This window comes from Macaca mulatta, chromosome 5 (assembly GCF_049350105.2).
Source record: "Macaca mulatta isolate MMU2019108-1 chromosome 5, T2T-MMU8v2.0, whole genome shotgun sequence".
In the NCBI taxonomy this organism is placed as follows: domain Eukaryota; kingdom Metazoa; phylum Chordata; class Mammalia; order Primates; family Cercopithecidae; genus Macaca; species Macaca mulatta.
The window spans coordinates 39786558-39810675 of record NC_133410.1 but is presented as its reverse complement, the minus strand read 5'-3'; the positions used below and the strand labels follow the sequence as shown (position 1 = coordinate 39810675).

At 44.8% G+C, this 24118-nt stretch overlaps 1 protein-coding gene across 19 annotated transcripts in view; it reads left to right on the top strand.

Moving 5' to 3' along the window:
• Nucleotides 1-24118, top strand: part of RBM47 (RNA binding motif protein 47) — a 206579-nt gene that overhangs the window by 60065 nt on the left and 122396 nt on the right. The gene's annotated exons all lie outside the window — the stretch shown is intronic.

The window sequence follows — 24118 nt, the reverse complement described above, 5'->3', positions numbered from 1 at the left end:
TTCTCAACTAGGAGTAGAAAACACTTCTACAGTTTTTTTTTTTTTTAGATGAAATCTTGCTCTGTTACGCAGTCTGGAGTACAATGGCATGATCTCGGCTCATGGCAACCTCTGCCTCCCGGGTTCAAGCAATTCTCCTGTCTCAGCCTCCCGATTAGCTGGGATTACAGGCACCCACCACCACACCAGGCGGCTAATTTTTGTATTTTTAGCAGAGACGGTGTTTCACCATTTTGGCCAGGCTGGTCTGGAACTCCTGACCTCAAGTAATCTGCCCGCCTCGGCCTCCCAAAGTGCTGTGATTACAGGTGTGAGTCACGGCACCCAGCCCACTTTTACAATTTTGTGGTGAATTTTAATATATTGTACTTTCATATGAATAAACAAGGAGGCTCATAGGAAAATTGAAGAATGCATAATGTTGAAGACTTTTTCATTATTATTTTAAAAAATTTTTATTATTTAAATTTAAAAAATAGAGATAAGGTCTCACTATGTTGACCAGGCTGGTCTCAAGCAGTCCTCCCATCTCGGCCTCCCAAAGTGCTGGGATTACAGGCATAAGCCACCACAGCTGGCCCACTTTCATTATTAAGTTGTTGTTTTGTTCAAATAAACTACATGTGGGTACCAACTGTTCTTAGTTTCTAATCTGTCTTTAGGAAATTTTTTTAATACTATGCAAGTAAATTCCTCTCCCTCCTTTTCCACAAAAAGTAGAATGTTAGGTGCAGCTTGTTTTTCTTCACTTAACAATGTATCTTGAAGATTTCTCAATAACAGTACATCAAGAGCTTCCACATTGCCTTGTTGTTTTGAGATGGAGTCTCGCTCTGTCACCCAGGCTGGAGTGCAGTGGCACAATCTTGGTTAGTGCAACCTCCACCTCCCAGCTTCAAACAATTCTCCTGCCTCAGTCTCCCTAGTGGCTAGGATTACAGGCAGATGCCACGAGGCCCAGCTAATTTTTGTATTTTAGCTACTGGCAGGTATGGGAAGATTTAGCAATAGATGCAAATATGACTAAGCAAATCAAAAAACAAGGCAATTGGTCAGGTGCAGTGGCTCACACCTGTAATCCCAGCACTTTGGGTGGCTGAGGTAGGTGGATCACTTGAGGTCAGGAGTTCGAGACCAGCCTGGCCGACATGGTGAAACCCCATCTCTACTGAAAGTACAAAAAATTAGCCGGGCGTGGTGGTGGGTGCCTGTAGTCCCAGCTACTCAGGAGGCTGAGGCAGGAGAATGGCGTAAACCCGGGAGGCGGAGCTTGCAGTAAACCGATATCGTGCCCTTGCACTCCAGCCTGGGTGACAGAGCAAGACTCTGTCTCAAAAACAAAAAAAAAAAGAGAATAGAATTCTAAGTTCATGGTTTGTTTCCTGGCACACTGATGCTATCATTCTACTCTTCTGGCTTCCGTTGTTGGTGCTTAAGAAGGCAGTTGTCAGCCTGCTAGCCCTTTGAAGAAAACTCCATTTTGTCTAATAAGCATATTTGTTTATAGGCTGTCTAATAATTTCCCTCTATGGCATTCTCTGTGAGTTTAATTATGTTTGCTATATTTCTTCTGGCTCTCACTCATGTTGTATTCATACACCTGGTTGTCTTTGACTGGATGCTGGATCTTGTATTCGAAACTGTTTTTGTAGAACTAATTTGAGTTCTATTATTAATGTCCCTCCCAGACCACACTATACTTTCTTTCTATCAATCTATCTATCAATCTATCTATCTATCTATCTATCTATCTATCTATCTATCTATCTATCTATCTATCTTTTGAGACAGAGTCTCGCTTTTGTCGCCCAGGCTGGAGTGCAATGGCACAATCTCGGCTCACTGCAACTTCCACAATTCTCCTGCCTCAGCCTCCTGAGTAGCTGGGACTACAGGCGCCCATCACCATGCCCGGTTAATTTTTGTATTTTTAGTAGAGGTGGGGTTTCACCATGTTAGTCAGGCTGGTCTCGAACTCCTGACCTCAGGTGATCCACCTGCCTCAGCCTCCCAACACTATACTATTTATTAAGGCCTTCTACTGTGTTTCAATATCTGGTAGTGCTAGTGGCCCCTCAGTCAGAATATTCCTGGTTAGGAAAATTCTTTAGGATCAACTTGTCTAGTTCAGATGCCTTGTTTATTTCCTCTCCCACTTAAAATATGCTTTCCTATTTTTTTCTTCGTTTGCTTTTGTTTTTGGAGGGCAACATGTTAAATTCATTTCAATTCGGAAAAGAATTGACATCTTAAGATTCTGAGGCTTTCTGTCCAAGAATATAATAGAGACCACTTTTTTTTTGAGACAGGGTTTTACCATGTTACCTAGGCTGCAGTACTGTGACGTGATCATGGCTCACTGCAGCCTCAATCTCTTGGGCTCAAGCAATCTTTTTACCTCAGCCTTCTGAGTAGCTGGGACCACAGGCACTGCGCCACCACGCCCAGCTAATTTTTGTGTTTTTTGTAGAGAATGGGTTTCACCACGTTGCCCAGGCTTGTCTCATTTCTGAGCTCAATTCATCCTCCCGCCTTTGCCTCCCAAAGTGCTGGGATTACAGGTGGCATGCGAGCCACCACGCCTGGCCTGGGACAACACTTTTTTTTTTTTGAGACAGGGTCTCACTCAGTCGCTCAGGCTGGAGTGCAGTGGCCTGATGTTAGCTCATGGCAACCTCCACCTCCCAGGTTCAAGCGACTCTCAAGACACTTCTTAAAAAAGAATATTGTTGGGATTGTTAGGTGTACATTTTATTCAGTTTGGGACTTTAGAACATTCTCTGAGATCATAACAGAGGTCAGTGTGAAGGTGTAGTTTAACATGTAAATATTCATTTTAGATCTCTCTACAGGAACATAAAGCATAACTTTATCAATGATATTGTGATATTAGATTTGTAGCCTCTGGAAAATAGAAGCATCGGGTTTCATTTTTGTGCCTCTCTTGTTTTGCCTCATCCTGAATCATGTTGGGAACAAAATATCTTAACCTTGGTCTTGATTCTGTCAGGCTAGCCCTACATTTCTTTGGTTTTTATGGACACTGGATTATAAACCTTTCTTCAAATGTGTTTGTTGTGCTATAAACCATTATATGGGCCACCCAAAAACCACGCTTTCAGCGCCTTTACAAGATCTTGGGATCAGAGACGACAGTTACCGCGAGACTATTCTCTGTGCACACTGCGTCTTATTGAATTGGTGTCTTACTGAACTGGCTTGCAGTCGTGGCTGGGCTTTGTGATGCTGGGCTAGATACTTAACTTTTCAAAGATACAGTTTTGTCCTCTGGAAAATGGTCATAATCATAGAATCTTTTCCACAGTATTGTGAACATTAAATGAGAGAGCTTATATATAGTATGTGCAGTAACAGGCACAGAGTAAATGCTCAATAAGTATTAGCTGTAATGTAACAAAATCTCATTTCACAGGTAATCTCTCTGAGCTTCAGCCACTTATGTAACTTTCCTAAAATTCTGAAGCTGTTAGAAAGTGACAGTGCCGAGTTCAATGTCTCTGACTCCACTGCTCTTTTCTTGGTGCCACCAATTCATAATACTAGATTTGGGCTTAAATCTTAATTCTGTTACAATCTAACTTTGTGAACACGGATCACTATTACTTATATTCTCTGAGCCTTAGTTTCTCAGTCCATGCTAGTCTTCCTAAGTCCCTTCCCCAGCTCACACCATCTTCAGAGCAAGCCCAGGGCACAGGAACAAGGATAGAGAAAAAAGAGGGGATAAATGATGAAGACACAGAATGGGCCGGGCCCAGTGGCTCCTGTGTGTAATCTCAGCACTTTGGGAGGATGAGGTGGGAGGACTCATGGGAGAATAAAGAGTGGCTAAGGCATACACTCCGTATGAGGTAGGTACTGCTCTTAGCGCTTTACCTGTGTTAATTTCATTTATCATTGTCTACCAGAACATAGGTAATGTGTTATGATTATCCCCATTGTACAAATGAAGAAACTGAGCTACAGAGGGGTGAAATGGTTTGCATATACTAGTAAGTGACAGAGCTAGGATTCAAACTAAGATCTCTAACTCTTTTTGTGTTTTTTTGAGATGGAGTCTTGCTCTGTCACCCAGGATGGAGTGCAGTGGCACGGTCACAGTTCACTGCAGCCTTCACCTCCTGGGCTCAAGTGATCCTCCTGCCTCAGCCTCCCAAGTAGTTGAGAGACTTTAGGCATGTGCCACCACGCCTGGCTAATTTTTTATTTTTTGTAGAGACAGGGTCTCCCTGTGTTGCCCAGGCTGGTCTTCCATGGGATCAAGCAATCCTCCCACCTTGTACTCCCAAAGTGCTGAAATTATAGGCATGAGCTGCCAGGTTCAGCCCATTTTTGTTTCTTTATAATTTATCCTCTCTTTTTTCTCTGTCCTTGTTCCTGTGCCCTGGGCTTGCTCTAAAGATGGTGTGAGCTGGGGAATGGACTTAGAGAGACGAGCATTGACTGAGAAACTAAGGCTCAGAGAATGTAAGTAGTAGTTAGCCACGGTCACACAGTTGGATTGTAACAGAATAAGATTTGAGCCCAAATCTTAATTCCAAAGCTTGCACTTTTCACCAGGGCTAATTGCACACATACAGTCAAACTAGTTGTTAAAATGTGGAAGTCCCTCTGTGCCTTAGTGGAGAGCTACTGCTTGAAGCCTCCTATGTGTCCACCACCACCAGCCAGACCCTCCTTGTCGCTTCCCCAGGAACCCAGGGACCTGCTCATAAGCCAGCAACTAAAGGGTTAATATCCAGCCCAGCAGCGGCATCAAGGACCCAGCTCCAGCACCAAGGTTGGCCAGCAGTTACATGTTGGTGCCCTTGAGATTCCCCTGCTCTTAACCACACTGGTGTGTAGTATCAAGTGTCATGCTGAGTACTGCTTAACATCACTGGGGGAGTTCAGGATGAATGAGAAAGTAACTTCAGAGTTCATTAATGAAAATGCCATTTGGGATCACATCAGAAACACTGTGGAAGCTTAGTTGAATTCACTGCCTCCCTTGATAAAGTACAGAATGAAGAAGGTTGCATCTGTGGACAAGGAGAAATTCTCTTTGTGTTCTTACTAAGGCTGAGGTGGCTGGATGGAGTGTTTCCTTAGGCCCTGCTCAGGCCCCACGTTCACTTCCGGGCCTATTCAAGACACCCACAAGAGAGCCCTCCTTCTAGGCCTTCAGCCTCTGGGGCCCTTGCTTAGAAGCTCCGCTACCCCTGCTTGTGCCGCTTCCTCCCACTGAGGATCCTCGGGCTTCACAGGACCACAAGACTGGTGTTAGCTTTTAGAATGGTTTCTATTACACTTGAGCAAAAAATATATATTTTCGGTAGGGCCTGAGGTCTTGAACATCATTTCTAATATCCTCTCTTTCACAAAGGCTTTCCGTGCTTCAAACAGTAACTCATAAATGAACTATTCTTAAAGCTAGAGAGTGGTTTTTTTGTATTCTAAAAGGAATAAATGAGTATGTTTTACTCTTCCCCAAATGCTATTGATTCCTTCCTATTGCTTCATGTTTGATGATAAACCAACAGATGTGTTGCCTGTGCTGTTTATTTCTCCTGCTTTAAAGCCATACTTTTCCTAATCTTCGGAGACTCCCCGTGTATTCATTCATTCATTAGGCTAGGTGGCTGTAACATAAAGACCTCCAAATGTCAGTGGCTTACCCGATAGAAATGTATTTCTTAGTTAAGTAGCTTTCCTGGGTGTGCAGCTTTTCTGGGTATGTGTGTGTGCAGGTTGTGGGGGTAGCTCACCTTCATAAATTCATTTGGAGATTCCGAATGACAGTTGCTTTGCCATTTTCATCATATGATGTCCAAGGTCGCCTGGGCATTGCCATCCCAGTCAGCCAGAAGAGGAAAGAGCCCAGAGGAGAATGTGTGGTAGATTTTTATGGGCAGGACCACATCACATCATGATAACACACACCACTTCCTCTGCATCCACTGGCCAGAGCATAGTCAGTAGTCACACCTCACTGCAATACGGGAAGCTAGACTGTGGTCTAGCTGTGGTCCATGGAAGGTGGTGACCTCTACACCTTGTATTTTTCATAATTAAAAAAATTGTTTTTTACATTATATGAATAGAGGTAGTGTCTTGCTATGTTGCCCAGGCTGGTCTTGAACTCCTGGGCTCAGGCAATTCTGCCTCGGCCTCCCAAAGTGCTGGGATTACAAGGTGTGAGCCACCACACCTGGGCTATTTTTCATAACTTTCTTTTTTACATTTTTTCTTAGCTTTTTAGAGACTATCATAAAACATATTTTTCATAACTTTCAAATACATTGGGCAATTGCCATTGTAAATGTGCCCTTCTGAGGGGTGTATCTGTGGCCCTACCACTGCCGTTTCGTGCTCTTTTGTCTTAATTTCAAGCAGTAGCCTTGGTAACACAGCCACACGGAAAGGGGTGTTGATTACCCCTCTGGATGAGGTAAGTGAGCTTAGCACATGGGGAAGTAAACTCAGGCTCTGCTTAGTGGACACCACCCTCTGTGAATGTTAACTGTGTGTGCAGTGGGAAAGGCCTTCCTTTGGGGCCCCCAGCTGACCACTGGCCCACTGTGTGACCTTGGGAAAGTCACCTTTCTCTCGGAATCTCAGGTTTCTTATCTAGATCAACTAGCTGATATCTAAGGTATTTTGCAGTTTTAAGAGGGCACAATTCTAAGAATGTGGGCCATGGGTCATCCTGCAGGATAATTACAAGCACAGAGTTTGATTTTACCACTTCTACAGCCATTTAATCATTTTTTTAAAGACGGAAAAAGGAAAGAAAAGAAAGCATCATGGCATTAAAGTGTTCATTGTTTCAATGCTATTTAGGAAGCAAAACAGATTTCTGTGGCGCTAGCCTAACTGAATGGTCAACAACCCTGAGGTAATCAACCATGCTAAAATATACTCTTTTTACAAAATTTATTTATTTATTTATTTAGAGATAGAGTCTCGCTCTGTCACCCAGACTGGAGTGCAGTGGCGCCATCTTGGCTCACTGCAGCCTCCACCTCTCAGGTTCAAGCAATTCTCCTGCCTCAGCCTCCTGAGTAGCTGGGATTGCTGAAATAGACTTGATTTTTAGCAAGGGCTAACAAATGCCAGTTTAATATTACACATGGGTCCCATCATTTTGGATATTTTTAGTAGCCTGTTTACCCTGCTTTGTCATTGCACTTGACCCTTTTGGGGGTATAGCTTTTGGAGCATAATGCTCACCTAATGACTCTCATCCCCTCGAGGGAGTTCATTGCTGTTGTCGCTTCTAAAAAATGATGCAGCTCCTGAGCAGCTATAAATTATCAGTGAAACAAGTTTTCGCTTCTAGGGAATAGTAGTCAGAAACAGAAAGAAAATATTTTGGCTGGGCATGGTGGCTCACGCCTGTAATCCCAGGGCTTTGGGAGGTGAGGAGGGCAGGTCACTTGAGGTCAGGAGTTAGAGAACATCCTGGCCAATATGGTGAAACCCCATCTCTACTAAAAATACAAAAATTAGCCAGGTGTGGTGGCGCACCAAGTAATCCCAATTACTTGGGAGACAATTACTTGGGAGAGGCAGGATACTTTCTTGAAACCCGGAGGCAGAGGTTGCAGTGAGCCAAGATCACACCACTGCACTCCAGCCTGGGTGACACAAGAGTGAGACTCTGTCTCAGAAAAAAAAAAAAAAAAAAAAAAGGAGGAAGCGAGAGGAGAAGGGGTCTAAAATGTAATGACGCCTGCCTCCTTAGCCTGATGGAACCTCAGTGTATTTCACGGTAGAATGATCTTGTCTTTGGGACCGGAAGCCTTCTGAAGTCCCTCTCCTGGTCTGTGCTTTAGTGGGCATGATCAACTTTCACCTGTCCTCCTTTTTCCAGGCTTCCAAAGGAGGACTACTCCTTCTATATACACATTTTTCTTTGATCATGTTCATCCTACAGCCTGATTACCCACCCCTCCTGCTGGTCTTGGAGTCCAGCAGACCAGGTGTCTCTTTCTGTTAACTTTGCATATCTTTAAATCTAGTGGATTTTACAGATTATCACTCGGGGGTATGTTTCCTGGATTGCAACCATGGGGTACTGACTGTAAAACGTGCAATTGATTTAATAATAGCTTTTTAAAATGAGTAAGTATTCACATGGGCTATTTGAGAAACAGGTTTCAAGTCATTGAGTCATTGAGGGGACCTTGCATTGTGGACCTCTAATGAATGTTAACTGACTGGCTGAATGAGTAAACGAATGACAGAAGGACAGAGATTTCTGATCTAGTAAAAGGGTATCTTACATTAAGACAATGGAGGCCAGGCGATGTGGCCCACACCTGTAATCTCAGCACTTTGGGAGGCCCAGATGGGTGGATTGCTTGAGCCCAGGAGTTCAAGACCAGCTTGTGCAACATAACAAAACCCCATCTCTACAAAAAGTAAAAAAATTAGCTGGGCATGGTGGTGCAAGCCTGTAATTCCAGCTACTCAGGAGGCTGAGGTGGGAGGATCACCTGAGCCCAGGAGGTGGAGGTTGCGTGAGCTGAGATTGCACCACCGTACTCAAGCCTGGGTGACACAGCAAGACCCCGTCTCAAAAAAAAAAAAAAAAAAAAAAAAAAAAAGAGGAAGAAGAAAAAAGGAAGTGAGGCACAGTGGCTCATGCCTGTAATCCCAGCACTTTGGTAGGCCAAGGCAGGTGGATCACCTGAGGTCAGGAGTTCAAGACCAGCCTGACCAACATGATGAAATCTCATCTCTACTAAAAATACAAAAATTGGCGGGGTGTAATGGTGCATGCCTATAATCCCAGCTACGTGGGAGGCTGAGGCCAGAGAATCGCTTGAACCCGGGAAGCAGTGGTTTCAGTGAGCCAAGATTGCGCCATTGCACTCTAGCCTGGGCAACAAGAGTGAAACTCCGACTCAAAAAAAAAAAAAAAAGACAATGGAAAAATGGTCTCAGAAAGGCTAAGATTTAAGTACCATCCTGCCTCTTGGGCCCTTTTTAATAAGATAATCTCTCTGGACCTCAGTCTCCTTTACTGAAAGTGGGTTTAACAGTTCCTTACCAGGCTTGATTGCTGGGAGGGAAAAAAACCAGACACATAGTCTCCTTGAATGCAGTTCCTGACATGTAGGCAGTGCTAAGAATGTGGGAAATAATGAGAGAAAAGGGAATAGCAGCAACTTTATTTTATTTTATTTTATTTTATTGAGAAGGAGTCTTACTTTTTCGCCCAGGCTGAAGTGCAGTGGTGTGATCTCAGGTCACTGCAACCTCCACTTCCTGGGTTCAAGTGATTCTCCTGCCTCAGCCTCCCGAGTAGCTGAGATTACAGGTGCCCGCCACCATGCCCGGTCAATTTTTTGTATTTTTAGTAGAAACGGGGTTTCACCATTTTGGCCAGGCTGGTCTTGAACTCCTGACCTCGTAATCCACCTGCCTTGGCCTCCCAAAGTGCTGGGATTACAGGCATGAGCCACCGCGCCCAGCCTAGCAGCAACTTTTTGTTCATTATGGTGGTCAGCTGTCAAAGAGGACACAGATGGCTGCAGCATACAAAATAGATGAAAACTTCGAATGTATGACTAGGCAGGAGAGGGTCATTGGAGGTCACCTCCTGGCTCCCCCCTGGCTGGCAAGTGACCAAAGGCTGATACCACCAGGAGCAGGGAGAGCTGGGGTGTCCTCATTCAATCCAAGGAATTGGTTGTATTGTGTACTCTGGTTAGATTTTTAAAAAAATGTACCTGGCAGGGTTGCTTTGAACTCTAGTGATCATCCAAGAGTGGTAAGAAAGTGCTGGGCCATGCACACAGTCATTCCTGAAACAGCTGCACCTTGGCAAAGTGGAGACAACCAAAAGTCTGAATTTCCATACTCTTGTATTTTAAAATCAGAACCTTAGGCAGCACGGAAAGCATTTTAAGAGCTTCCTGCACTTTTCATGGAGTGGAGTTAGATTGTGCAGGTGATACCGGTGAAGCCTTTAACTGTCAGTGACCCTGGCCATGTTAGGAAATTCCCGAAAACTGTCAGACCACTGTTTTGCTGACCGGGCTGGTGTTTAACTATTGTGCCTCTGCAAGGGTCAGGATGGAAAAATAAGAGAGTAATGTCAAGAAAGTGAGTGATTCTCAGACCTACTTGCTACTCTCTCTAACAGCTATCTAGCTATTGCAAGTAATTTGGCCAAAATTTTAAAAAAGGTAAACGCTAGAAGCTGCTTGTAATGTATAGATTTGAAGGAACACTGACTTATCTATTGCATTTGCAGTTTGTTGTGCTTGAGAGTCAAGGCTCGGGCATATTTTGTGCCGCCAACAGGAATCAGAAGTTGAGAAATGAGGAACAAGTGTTCTTTCTACCCTCTATTAAAGGGCCTGACTGCGCAAAAACAACAATAATCCTATTTTTGCACCACCAAGAGTCTTCCCGATTTGGGTGGGACCTTGGAGGATGGTAGAGGGGATATTTCATGACACTCAAAAAATCTTTGCTGAATCAAGATTTTCTCTGCCCTGGTGTTGGTCACCCACAGGAACAAAGATAGAATCTTTTATATTTAAACAACACCTCAGTTTTTCTTCCTTAGCAGTCTTATTTTTAAAAAATTTAGATAAGATCTCCAATGTTGGCTTCAGGCTTTCTCAGTCGACATTATCTTGGACTTTGGGGCTTGAGAGAGAACGCAGCGTCTCTGTATTGTTTCTGAAGTGATGCTTGCATACCCATGGCACTTGATTCGTTCTTATAGAAATAACACTCACATTATGGGCTAGCCATATCGTATTCTGTGTTTGTCACCTGTAATTGTTTGAGAAACACAGCCCGATTTCATGTTAGACTCACTTGAAAAGTATTTATTAGGCTCCTTCCTTCTATTTGCCAGACATAGAGGCAAAGGCTGCTTTTCCATATAATCCAAACTAGCTTATATTCTATCTTGGTGAAGTAGCCTCTAAAGAAATAACCATTACTGAGGGGAAAATGGTATCTATGTCATGGTAATATAGTATACCTTGTAATAGGGATAAAATAAAGACTGGGTGTGTCCTGTTCACCACAATCACTAGCACAGTGCTTGGAACATAGGAGGGGCTCAGTACATATTTCTTTCTTTTTTGAGACAGAGTGTCACTCTGTCACCCAGGCTGGAGTGCAGTGGCGCAATCTTGGCTCACTTCTACCTCCACCTCCCGGGTTCAAGTGATTCTTCTACCTCAGTCTCCTAAGTAACTGGGATTACAGGCGCCTGCCACCACGCCCGGCTAATTTTTTTTTTTAGACGGAGTCTCTGTCGACCGGGCTGGAGTGCAGTGGCATGATCTTGGCCCATTACAACCTCTGCCTCCTGAGTTCAAGCGATTCTCCTGCCTTAGCCTCCCAATTAGTTGGGACTACAGGCCTGCCACCACACCTAGCTAATTTTTGTATTTTTAGTAGAGATGGGGTTTCACCATGTTGGCCAGGCTAGTCTTGAACTCCTGACCTCAGGTTATTCGCCCACCTCGGCCTCTCAAAGTGCTGGGATTACAGGCGTGAGCCACCATGTCTGGCTTTGTTTTTTTGTTTTGTTTTGTTTTGTTTTTGTAGTTTTAATAGAGACAGGGTTTCACCATGTTGGCCAGGCTGGTCTTGAACTCCTGACCTTAAGTGATCCACCCACCTCAGTCTCCCGAAGTGCTGGGATTACAGGCGTGAGCCATCGTGCCCAGCCTCAGTACATATTTTTTAGACATTTACTCATTCAATAAATGATTTAGTAAATGAATGTCTAAATGTTAAAAATAATAGAATTCGATATAGTGTAAGTTAAAGCAAATGACAGACCAAATGTTCACAGGGAGGAAAAATGATTTCTGAGCCTGTGTTAATGAGATATCTGTATTTTAAGAGGAGAAATCCCAAATCTCAAATATCAACTTATACAAACTGTGAGTCACTTATTTCTCTGAGCTTCAGTTTTCTCCATCTGCAAAACACAAGAATAATAATATCTGTTTTGAGCACAAAATGAAGTAACAGTGCAAAGAGGTTAGGTGCAAAACTCCACTGTGGGAGCTCTGAGGAATTCAGGACGATGTAATTTACACTGAGATGTGCTTATCATCTTCTCGGGAAGACAAGATGTAACCAGAGTAAACATTAAAAAAGAATTAGAAAATTAAGTAACAATCCAAATATAAAGATAACAGGTCACTGAGCAACATATGATAAATTGCCAAATAGGATTGCCCAGGCAATAACAATTTCACAACTCAGAGGTGGGAGAAGGCCTTGTGTTTGTCTGCTGAGGAATCTCTGATTTTTTATTGTGAAACTCTAGACTCACGTATGCATTCATTCACTCAACAACTTTTTTTCTTTCTTTTTTTTTTTTTTTTTTTAAGACGGGGTTTTGCTCTTGTCACCCAGGCTGAAGTGCAGTGGTGCCACCTTGGCTTACTGCAACCTCCGCCTCCCGGGTTCAAGCGATTCTCCTGCTTCAGCATCCCAAGTAGCTGGGATTACTTACTGGTGCCTGCCACCACGCCCAGCTGATTTTTGGATTTTTGGTAGAGACGGGGTTTCACCATGTTGGCCAGGCTGGTCTTCAACTCCTGACCTCAGGTGATCCACCCACCTCGGCCTCCCAAAGTGCTGAGATTACAGGCATGAGCCACCGCACCCAGCCAGCTCAACAAATATTTATGTAGCTACTAGGATGTGGCAGGTGCTATGCTCCGTGCTGGGGACACAGATGAGCAAATACTTACAGTACTGTCCTCAAGGAAATTACAGTCTAGTAGGAACAGCCAGTCAGTGAACAAAGAAAGCCAGGAGTATTTAATTAGAAGCCATGATGAGTGCCCAAAGGGAAAGTGTACACCAAGATGTGGGTGAGAATTAAAGGGTGGGACAGTCTACTTTGGGCATTGGGGAAGTCTTCCCTGAGGAATTGACATTTGAACTGAGATCTGAAGAATGGAGGTAACCCCAAGAACTTAGCCAAGTAAGTACACTGTGGGCCCAAATGATCAGCATCTTTTATTTCCACCAATAATGAATTTAGGGGAGAGAAAAGTTGAAGCACAAATTATAATTGCTCTGCATTCTGGACATTAGGGAAAAATCAATTTTTTTTTTTTTTTTTTTTTTTGAGACGGAGTCTCGCTCTGTCGCCCAGGCTGGAGTGCTGTGGCCGGATCTCAGCTCACTGCAAGCTCCGCCTCCCGGGTTCCTGCCATTCTCCTGCCTCAGCCTCCCGAGTAGCTGGGACTACAGGCGCCCGCCACCTCGCCCAGCTAGTTTTTTGTATTTTTTAGTAGAGACGGGGTTTCCCCGTGTTAGTCAGGATGGTCTCAATCTCCTGACCTCGTGATCCGCCCGTCTCGGCCTCCCAAGGGAAAATTCAATTTTTAATGAGCATACACTTTTACATGTGCACAACTCCCTGCCACATGCCCCCAACACACATTCTCATGCTGACACCCCATCTTCAGCTCCTCATCCCACCTCATTGTGTAAATGTATATGTATATATATATTTTTTTGAGACAAGGTTTCTCTCTGTTGCCCAGGCTGGAGTGCAGTGGCGTAAACTCAGCTCACTGCAACCTTTGCATCCTGAGCTCAGGTGATTCTCCCACCTCAGCCTCCCAAGTAGCTGGGATTACAGGCGTGCACCACCATACCCGGTGAATTTTTGTATTTTTTGTAGAGACAGGATTTCGCCATATTGCCCAGGCTGGTCTAGAACTCCTGAGCTCAACTGATCCTCCTGCCTCAGTTTCCCAAACTGCTAGTATTACAGGCATGAGCCACTGTGTCTGGCCCTCATAGTATAACCTCAAAAAGAATGTATTAGGTTGGTGCAAAAGTAATTGTGGTTTTTGCCATTAAAAGTAATAGCAAAAACCGTAATTACTTTATTTTTGAGACAGAGTCTCACTTTTTCACCCAGCCTGGAGTGCGGTGGTGTGATTGTGATCCTCCTGCCTTGGCCTTCCACAGTGCTGGAATTACAGGCGTGACCCACCACGCCCGACCCTCATAGTGTAATTTTAAAAAGAATGTATTGGCCGGGCACGGTGGCTCATGCCTGTAATTACAGCACTTTGGGAGGCCAAGGCGGGTGGATCACTTGAGGCCAGGAGTTCAAGACCAGCCTGGCCAACATAGTGAAACCCCACCTCTACTAAAAATATAAAAAGTCAGCTGGGCATGGTGGCATGCACCTGTAATCCCAGTTACTGGGGAGGCTGAGACAGGAGAATTGCTTGAACCTGGGAAACAGGTTGCAGTGAGCCAAGACTGCGTTATTGTACTCCAACCTGGGTGACAGAGCCAGACTCCATTTCAAAAAAACAAAAACAAACAAACAAACAAAAAGTATTAGGCTGGGTGCGGTGGCTTAGCCTGTAATCCCAGCACTTTGGGAGGCTGAGGTGAACGGATCACTTGAGGTCAGGAGTTGGAGAACAGCCTGGCCAACGTGGTGAAACCCAGTCTCTACTAAAAATACAAAAATAAGCCAGATGCAGTGGTGCACGCCTGTAATCCCAGCTATTCAGGAGGCTGAGGCGTGAGAACCCAGGAGGCAGAAGTCGCAGTGAGCCGAGATCACGCCACTGCACTCCAGCCTGGGCGAGAGAGCGAGACTCTGTCTCAAAAAAAAAAAAAAAAAAAAGATCTTTTCAGGTCTCTAGCAGGTTGGCCTCGACGTTTCCCAGAGGCTCCTGTGGAGGATGTTCAGGGAGGCAAAAGTTTTGATCTTCAAACCTCTGGATGCCATTTTCCTGGGAGCAGCCATGACTTCTGGGAAGTCAGCTGTGCTGTGCCCTAACTCAGCTGGAGTCATCGCTGGTCCAAATCGCCTTCACAGGTGACAGCACAAGGCCACGTTGGCCGTTCATCTTGCCGAATTCTATTTCTGGGACCCACATCAGAAAAACAGTTGAGGCAATTACTGACTTTCAGATCACATTCCCATCATTCATGAGAGAGGTAGGATGGCGTGGCGGCCGCAGGCATGGCCTGCAGAATTAGGCTGCCTGATGGCAGTCCTAGCGTTGCCAGTTACTAGGTGTGGTGTGTGATGTGGGCAAGTTACTTCTCTGCATTAATGTAAATGAGACATCCTTGTCGAAACCCATTGGGTCAGATGTGCTTTAGAATCCAGAACATTTCAGATTTTAGAAAGATAATATGTTGCACGTACCCTATATTGCTTAATACCACTCATCTCGGGCAGCATTCCTTGATTACACACATCACTATTTCTTCAGCAGAGCGAATGGACACTCAGACATAGGGGAAGAAATGAAGTCTGTAGAGAGTCTCATTAGAAACTAGAAAGGGAGGGGCTGGGTGTGGTGACTCACCCCTGTAATCCCAGCACTTTTGGAGGCTGAGATGGATGGATTACTTGAGGCCAGGAGTTCGAGACCAGCCTGGGCAACATGGCAAAATCCCTTCTCTACTAAAAATACAAAAATCAAGCCGGGTGCGGTGGCTCACGTCTGTAATCCCAGTACTTTGGGAGGCTGAGGCAGGTGGATTGCCTGAGGTCTGGAGTTCAAGGCCAGCCTGTCCAACATAGTGAAACCCCATCTCTAGTAAAAATACAAAAAATTAACTGGGCATGGTGGCGGGTGCCTGTAATCCCAGCTACTGGGAAGGCTGAGGCAGGAGAATCGCTTGAACCAGGGAGGTGGAGGTTGCAGTGAGCCACAATCGCACCGTTGCATTTCAGCCTGGGCGACAAGAGGGAAACTCCATCTCAAAAACAAAAGAAATAAACAAAAATTAGCTGAGTGTGGTGGCACGTGCCTGCAGTCCCAGCTACTCAGGAAGCTGAGGCAGGAGAATCACTTGAACCCGGGAGTTGGAGGTTGCAGCGAGCCGAGATCACGCCACTGCACTGAAGCCTGGGAGATTCTGTAAAAAAAAAAAAAAAAAAAAAGGAAGAAAGGGAAAGAGGGAGAGAAAGAAAAGAGAGAGAGAGATGGGGGGAAGGAAGGAAAGTAGGAAGGAAGGAAGGAAGGGGAAAATAGGATTTTGCTGCTAAATTATTTCTTTAAAATTTTGTTCTTCCTCTAGAGCAATCAGAAAGAATGCTGAATTATTTCTAAAAATTACTTGGTTTTTCAGGGTTGTGGTGCCTCTTACAGGTGAGGTGTACATCTTGGAAAGAATTCAATGAGATCATACATATAAAGTGCTGAGAACAGAAGGCACCACTGCAGGTGTGAGCTTTCATAAAGTAAACTTACTTGTTACGATGAAGCCACTGGAGACTTCATTCGTGACACCGTGGCTAGCCCAGCAGCTTTTGTCTTTTTTTTGAAGTTTGCTTTGCATATCCCACTTTTTTCCTAGGTGTTTTCCATGCTGGCCTATTTGACTTACGTTAGAAGCAAAGCAGCCCCCAGATGTTACTATTGTGCCTGGTATGTTGTCAAATTGCACTTTAAAAGGACAGAGGACAGGAAGTAATGACACATGACTCAAGTGACTGGAAATGGTTCTCGGATAGGGAGTTATCGTTGGGACAGTAATGAGAGGAAGTGCAGTTCAGTTTAATGAGCCCTTAGAGAACATTCGTTCCCTGGGCGCAATTCCGCCAAGTGCATTCTTTGTACCAGGCACCGTGCTGAGTCCTGGGGTCGCGGAGATGAATATGGGACTGTGCATGCTTTAAGTGGTCCCGCGTCTCCTGATGTTCACCATTTCTATGTGAGCTTGGAGAAACCAGGTGACCTCTCTGCACTTGTGTACTCGGTTTCAGGACAAAAGGACTGGCTGGCTCATCTTACAACGAAGGCCCTATTTTACCTTCAGATGTCTCTGATCTCAAAGAACTTCTTCGCAGAGGTTGCTGGTCAACCACCGTTCAGCACTCTGAATTCAAGTAAAAGACATGGGCTTTTTAGCTTGTTGATAGTAATAGTGTTGGAACAAGTTTGATTAAGGGCTTATTATCTCTCCAAGCAGGGGATATTTTATTTCTCAAATATTGAGTATTGACTAGTGCCAGACCCTGCGTTAGGAGCTGGGAATGCCTTGGTGAAGAAGAAAAAGTCCCTTATCATGGAGCTCATATTTTAGTGGGGCAGATAGATAGTGAAAAGTGATAAAAATGAATATATAATTGGCCGGCGCAGTGGCTCACACCTGTAATCCCAGCACTTTGGGAGGCCGAGGTGGGCAGATCACCTGAGGTCAGGAGTTTGAGACCTGCCTGGCCAACATGGTGAAATGCCGTCTCTACTAAAAATACAAAAAATAGCCATGCATAGTGGCGTGCGCTTGTAATCCCAGCTACTTGGGAGGCTGAGGCAGGAGAATTGCTTGAACCTAGGAGGCTGAGGTTGGAGTGAATCGAGACCATGCCACTGCACTCCAGCCTGGGTGACAGAGTGAGACTCTGTCTCAAAAATCAAACAAAAAAACATAATGCAATTTCAGATAATAATATGTGCAAAGAAAAGAAATAAAAATAGGGAAGAGGAAAAAAGAGTATACGGTTGGTGACTGGAGAACGCTTTTAAAAGAATAATCAATTCACAAAGCATTGCATATTTAAAAAGGAAAAAAAAAGCAATCAGAAGTGGGGCGTGGTGGTACACACCTGTAGTCCCAGCTACTCGGGAGGCTGAGGCAGGAGAATCACTTGAACCTGGAGCTAGAGTTTGTAGTGAGCCGAGATTGTGCCACTGCACTCCAGCCTGGGTGACAGAGCGAGACTCCATCTCAAGAAAAAAAAAAAAGTGGTCAGAGAAGACTTCTTGGAGGAGTTGGCATTTGAGCCAAGACCTGAATTCAGTCAGGAAGAGAGCTAGGATGGGGGGTGGGGTAGAGGCTGGGAAAGGAAATTCCGGGTGGGGGCGACAGTGAGTGCCAGGGCAGGAGGAGAGGATGAGCTGGTGAGTTGAAGGAACGGCCAGAAGGCCACTGTGAGGTTGATGGAGAATGAACAGCAGGGCATGGAGCACAGCCAAGCCACTTTATGCAGGCTCCTAGAGGGAACCTCGGGAAGGACTCTGGATTTTATTCCAAGTGTGAGGAGATGCCATTGGAGGGTTTTGAGAAGGGAAGTGATGTGACCGTGTTTAAAAAGAAAGATTGATCTATCAGAAGATGGATTTGGCAGCCATATACAGAAATGAGTCTACCCCTGGTTCAAATTAATTTTGCCCACCTGATACTGCAGGATCTGGACTAGATGAATTTTTAACATGTCAACAGTTGACATACATAGCCTATTTTTATTTATATCCTTTATCTTTTTGTTTTTTATTATTTATTTTCTTTTTTTTTTTGAAACGAAGTCTCACTCTGTCGCCCAGGCTGGAGTGCAGTGGCATGATCTTAGCTCACTGCAACTTCCACCTTCCGGGTTCAAGCGATTCTCCTGCCTCAGCCTCCCGATTAGCTGGGACTACAGGTATCTGCCACCACGCCCGGCTAATTTTTTGTATTTTTAGTAGAGACGGGGTTTTACCATGTTAGCCAGGATGGTCTCCATCTCCTGACCTCGTGATCTGCCTGCCTCAGCCTCCCAAAGTGCTGGGATTACAGGTGTGAGCCACTGCACCTAGCCCCTAAATCCTTATCTTTAAAAAAATCTTAGGGCCTCTATATTTTTCTTTTAAAAAAGGTCTTGTATAAAGATGGATTGCTCCCTTGAAGATTAAATGTTTCCAGTTTTTGAGTTGATGCCTGTGTCATCTTTTATCTTCTTTTAGTGTAACTTTTGAAAATTGTGCTGTGGCTATGCAGTGGCTCATACCTGTAATTCCCAGCATTTTGGGAGGCCAAGGTGGGTGAATCACTTGAGGTCAGGAGTTCAAGACTAACCTGGCCAACATAGTGAAACCCTGTCTCTACTAAAAATACAAAAGTTAGCTGGATGTGGTGGCAGGTTCCTGTAATCCCAGCTACTTGGGAGGCTGAGGCAGGAGAATCGCTTGAACCCGGGAGGCGGAGGCTGCAATGAGCTGAGATCCCACCACTATACTCCAGCCTGGGCAACAGAGCGAGACTCAGAAAGAGAGAGAGAGAGAGAGAGAGAGAGAGAGAGAGAGAGAGAGAGAGAGAGGGAGAGGGAGGGAGGCAGGCAGGAAGGAAGAAAAGTACGCTATTTGATTCTCCCCTCCTCCCTCTTTCTGTCTTCCTTGTGTATTTCCTTTAGAGACCTGGATTCTGCTTGCCAATATTAATAAAATGCAGGTTGTTTTTATTAGGTACTATTTGTTTGCTTTGTTTTGTTGTTTTCTTTCTTTTTTTTTTGAGATGGAGTCTCGCCCTGTCGCCCAGGCTGGAGTGCAGTGGCGCGATCTTGGCTCACTGCAAGCTCCGCCTCCCAGGTTCACACCATTCTCCTGCCTCAGCCTCCCGAGTAGCTGGGACTACAGGCGCCCACCACCACGCCCGGCTAATTTTTTGTATTTTCGGTAGAGACGGGGTTTCACCGTGTTAGCCAGGATGGTCTCGATCTCCTGACCTCGTGATCCGCCCACCTTGGCCTCCCAAGTGCTGGGATTACAGGCGTGAGCCACCACGCCCGGCCTGTTTTCTTTCTTTATACAAAGATATCTTGGGAATATTGAATATATTCACAGATGGTAGAATTGGAGCTTCCAGTTCTGCTTTCTTTGCCCTGACCTTGTTTGAGACGTGCTTGCGTCTGATATGCTGATTCTACTTTGCAAAAGTGAAAGTATGTACTAAAGTGCCTTAAAATTAAGTGGCAATGTAAATAGAGATTAAATTGTCTTTTGAATTTGTCACCCTCAAACCACATGTATTTTGTGGCCACCATATTTTCTTCATTCTTTTAAAACTGTGACCCAAGCCCATAGTGATGTGTATACCTCTCGTGTAGAAGCAGGTCAGAACATTCACTCTCAGTTACCTTGACAAATATTTGTGGGCAGGCTGGGCTTGCTGCCTACACAGCCTCACAACAGCCCACTTTTGTGCTCAGGAAATATATCAGAACCACAAGAGGGCAGCTTGTCCAGTGAACCTAGGGGTAAAAAAGTGCTGTTCGTTAGCTACAGGATAATGAAGGGAAAGATGTCTAAATTTTTCAAAATGTTTATTGCATAAGGAAGTTTTTTTTTCTTTTTTTCTTTTCTTTTTTGTTTTTTGTTTGTTTGCATTCCTTGACAGTTTCATCTATTCAGAGAGAGAATGATTTTGGAAATTAAAAGTTTTAAGACGAGTTTCTTCATGCACACCTATTTTTGGCTTCTCTGGAATATAAATACCCATTTCCCCTTGAATCCCATATTCCTCCATCTTCTGTCCGTTCAATCTTTATTAAGGTATCATTTACATATGATAGGGCCAGGCACAGTGGCTCACGCCTGTAATCCCAGCACTTTGGGAAGCTGAGGTGGGCGGATCACTTGAGGTCAGGAGTTTGAGACCAGCCTGGCCAACATAGTGAAACTCTGTCTCTACTAAAAATACAAAAATTAGCTGGACATGGTGCTGGGCACCTATAGTCCCAGCTACTCTGGAGGCTGAGGCAGGAGAATCACTTGAACCCAGGAGGAGGAGGTTGCAGTGAGCTGAGATCACACCACTACACTCCAGCCTGGGCAACAGAGTGAGACTTTGTCTCAAAAAAAATTACATATAATAAACTTCACACATTTTCAGTGGTGACTTTTAACACATGTATCCAGCTGTGAAGCCACTGCCCCATCAAGATGTAGGAACTAACATCTCTAGAAAGTTTTCTCATGCCCCTCTGCAGTCAGTCTCCCCTTGAAGACCCCACATCCCCTTTAATCTTTAATCCTTGAAAACATTTTACCTGACACAAGCATTTTGTAACTTTAAAGTAATGATCATGCACAAAACTTATGTTCTTGTGTAGACCGTGTGAGAATTTGGGAGAGATGTAAGGAAATCAAACCCAGCTTCATTCCAAGACAATTCTGTTGGGTTTGACCCTTTGTGGCTGTAGTGGTCGTTATCCTCTGGCTAATATGCACGGAGAGGGAGAACTGTCATTAACTGAATAATCATTACTTTCCCGTTTGTTCTTTAATGTTTATTTCTGCTGTATTTAACATTTATTACTGGGCTTGGTGGCTCATGCCTGTAATCCCAGCACTTTGGGAGGCTGAGGTGGGCGGATCATGAGGTCAGGAGTTTGAAACCAGCCTGACCAACATGGTGAAACCCTGTCTCTACTAAAAATACAAAAATTAGCCAGGTGTGGTAGCACATGCCTACTACTCAGGAGGCTGAGGCAGGAGAATTGCTTGAACCTGGGAGGCAGATGTTGCAGTGAGCTGAGATTGTGCCACTGCACTCCAGCCTGGGAGACAGAGCAAGACTCCGTCTCCAAAAAAAAAAAAAAAAAAAAAAAAAATTAGCCGGGCATGATGGCGCACACCTGTAATCCCAGCTACTTGGGAGGCTGAGGCAGGAGAATTGCTTGAACCTGGGAGGCGTAGGTTGCAGTGAGCCGGGATCATGCCATTGTACTCCAGCCTGGGCCACAGAGCGAGACTTCATCTCAAAAAAAAAAAAAAAAAAAAAAATTATCGCACCTACATACTTGTATTATTTAACTTAAGGAATCCTCCCTATAAGGGAAGTGCTATTATTATCCTTACAGACTGAGGAAAATAAGAGGGAAACTGAGGTACTGGCCAGGCGTGGTGGCTCACGCCTGTAGCCTGGCCAACATGGCGAAACCCCGTCTCTACTAAAAATACAAAATTAGCTGGGCATGGTTGTACGTGCCTGTAATCCCAGCTATTCAGGAGGCTGAGGCATGAGCATCACTTGAACCCAGGGGGCGGAGGTTGCAGATTGCGCCACTGCACTCTAGTCTGGGCGACAGAGCGAGGCTCCATCTCAAAACAAAAAAAAAAAAAGAAAAAGAAAGAAAGAAAGAAACTGAGATACAGTCACGTGTGGCTTTTGATTGATTAAAAAGAATGAGTGAGGTTAGTTTCCTGATGAGGATAAGTGAAATTAAAAGTTTCTTAAGAAACTAATTTTCTCATTGATCAAAATAATATGTACCCAGGTTGGGCGAAATGGCTCATGCCTGTAATCCCAGCAATTTGGGAGGTTGAGTTGGGCAGATCACTTGAGCTCAGGAGTTTAAGACCAGTATGGCCAACATGGTGAAACCCTGTCTTGACTAAAAATACAATAATTAGCCGGCATGGTGTCACGTGCCTGTATTCCCAGCTACTGGGGAAGCTGAGGCAGGATTATCCCTTGAATCCAGGAGGCAGAGGTTGCAGTGAGCTGAGATAGCACCATTGCACTACAGCCTGGGTGACAAGAGCAAAACGCTGTCTCAAAAAAAAAAAGTAATATGTACTCAGATTTAAAAGCCAGGGCTTCTCTTTCCCTGTACATAATGCCCTTGGGCAGTGTCACCCGTGGCTGCAGCTGAATGCCATAACGACTGACCCTGACTGGCAGGCCTCCCTATGTCTGTTTCCTGCCTTCATTGTCTCCTGACAGGTCGCCCTGTCTTTAGCCCTTCTCTGCATTGTGATCCTTCTAACATGCAGTTCTGGTGATGTCACCTTCCTGATTAAAATTCTCCGATGGCTCCCTCGGCAATCAAATGTGGGCTCCTGGTTCCTTGCCTTGGCAGCGGCACATCCTGTTGCTCTCCCCTGCCTACCTTCACCCTGGCTGTGCTCAGCTCATTGTTGATCTCCAGAGATCTGTACACTCTCATGTCCCTGCACCAGGAACTGACTGTTCTGTCTGGAAAATGCCCTCTTGTCTTTCAGACGTGTCTGCCGGGTAAACTGTTATTCATCCTTGAGGACTTGGCTCACATCTTCCCTGATTAGCCCACACAGATGTGGGATCATCTTCTTCCCAGCTTCCAGGGCCCCTTGTGGATTAGAGCTGGTGTCACGTTGTTTTATAATGTCTTGTCCCAACTCTTTGCCCCACTAATCTGTACCCTCCTGGAGGGCAGTGACTTTGTCTTCTCAACTTGACATTCTAACCTAGCTCAGCACCTGGACTCACTATTCAGACTACAATACCGCAAAGGCATAGAACATATTCATATTCACCACTGCTGTTGCCATTGCCTGGCATAGGGCCTGGCCTGTAGGAGGTATTCATTTCATATTTGTTGAAAGCATTAATAGTGGGTGTTTTTAAATATCATACTGTAATGGTTTAGCCCAGGAATTGCAACCTGAAGGGCATCATCAAGCCATGGCCATCTTTTGTATGGCCTCATAGTATTTTAAGTTTTTTGAATTTGATACCTGTGGATAGAGCATGTGCTCTCCTGTTTACCACTGATTAATTGCACAGTTAATCCACTCTGATTATCATGCCCTTGACCTCCTTACTCATCTGTGACTCATCTGGTCCCTGGAGATGAGGTTGGGGGATGTGGGGAGGGGCAGTGTATTTCTTTGTTGAGGCTACCATAACAAAATACCGTGGGCCAAGTGGCTTCAACAGCAGACATTTATTTTCTCATGGTTGTGGAGGCTGGAAGTCCAACATCTAGGTGACAGCAGAGTTGGTTTACCTGGAGGCTTTTCTGCCTGGCTTGCAGATGGCTGCCCTCATTGTGCCCTCACATGGTCGTCCCTTGGTCTGTGTTGTCTGTGTCTGAATTTCCTCTTCTTCTTTTTTTTTTTTTTTTTTTTGAGACAGAGTCTCACTCTGTTGCCCAGGCTGGAGTGCAGTGGCACAATCTCAGCTCACTGCAACCTCCGCCTCCTGGGTTCAAGCGATTCTCCTGCCTCAACCTCCCTAGCAGCTGGGATTACAGGTGTGCACCACCACGCCTGGCTAATTTTTGTATTTTTAGTAGAGACAGGGTTTCACCATGTTGTCCAGATGGTCTCAATCTCTTGACCTTGTGATCCGCCTGCCTCGGCCTCCCAAAGTGCTGGGATTACAAGGGTGAGCCACCGCGCCTGGCCGAATTTCCTCTTCTTATAAGGACACTGGTCATATTGCATTAGGGCCCATCCGCATGACGTCACTTAATCTTAATTACCCGTTTAAAGACCCTGTCTCCAAATGTAGTCACATTGTGAGATACTAGGGGTTAGAACTCGAATTTATGAATTTGGCAGGGCAGGGAGGGGCACTATATATCTTAGAACAGGAA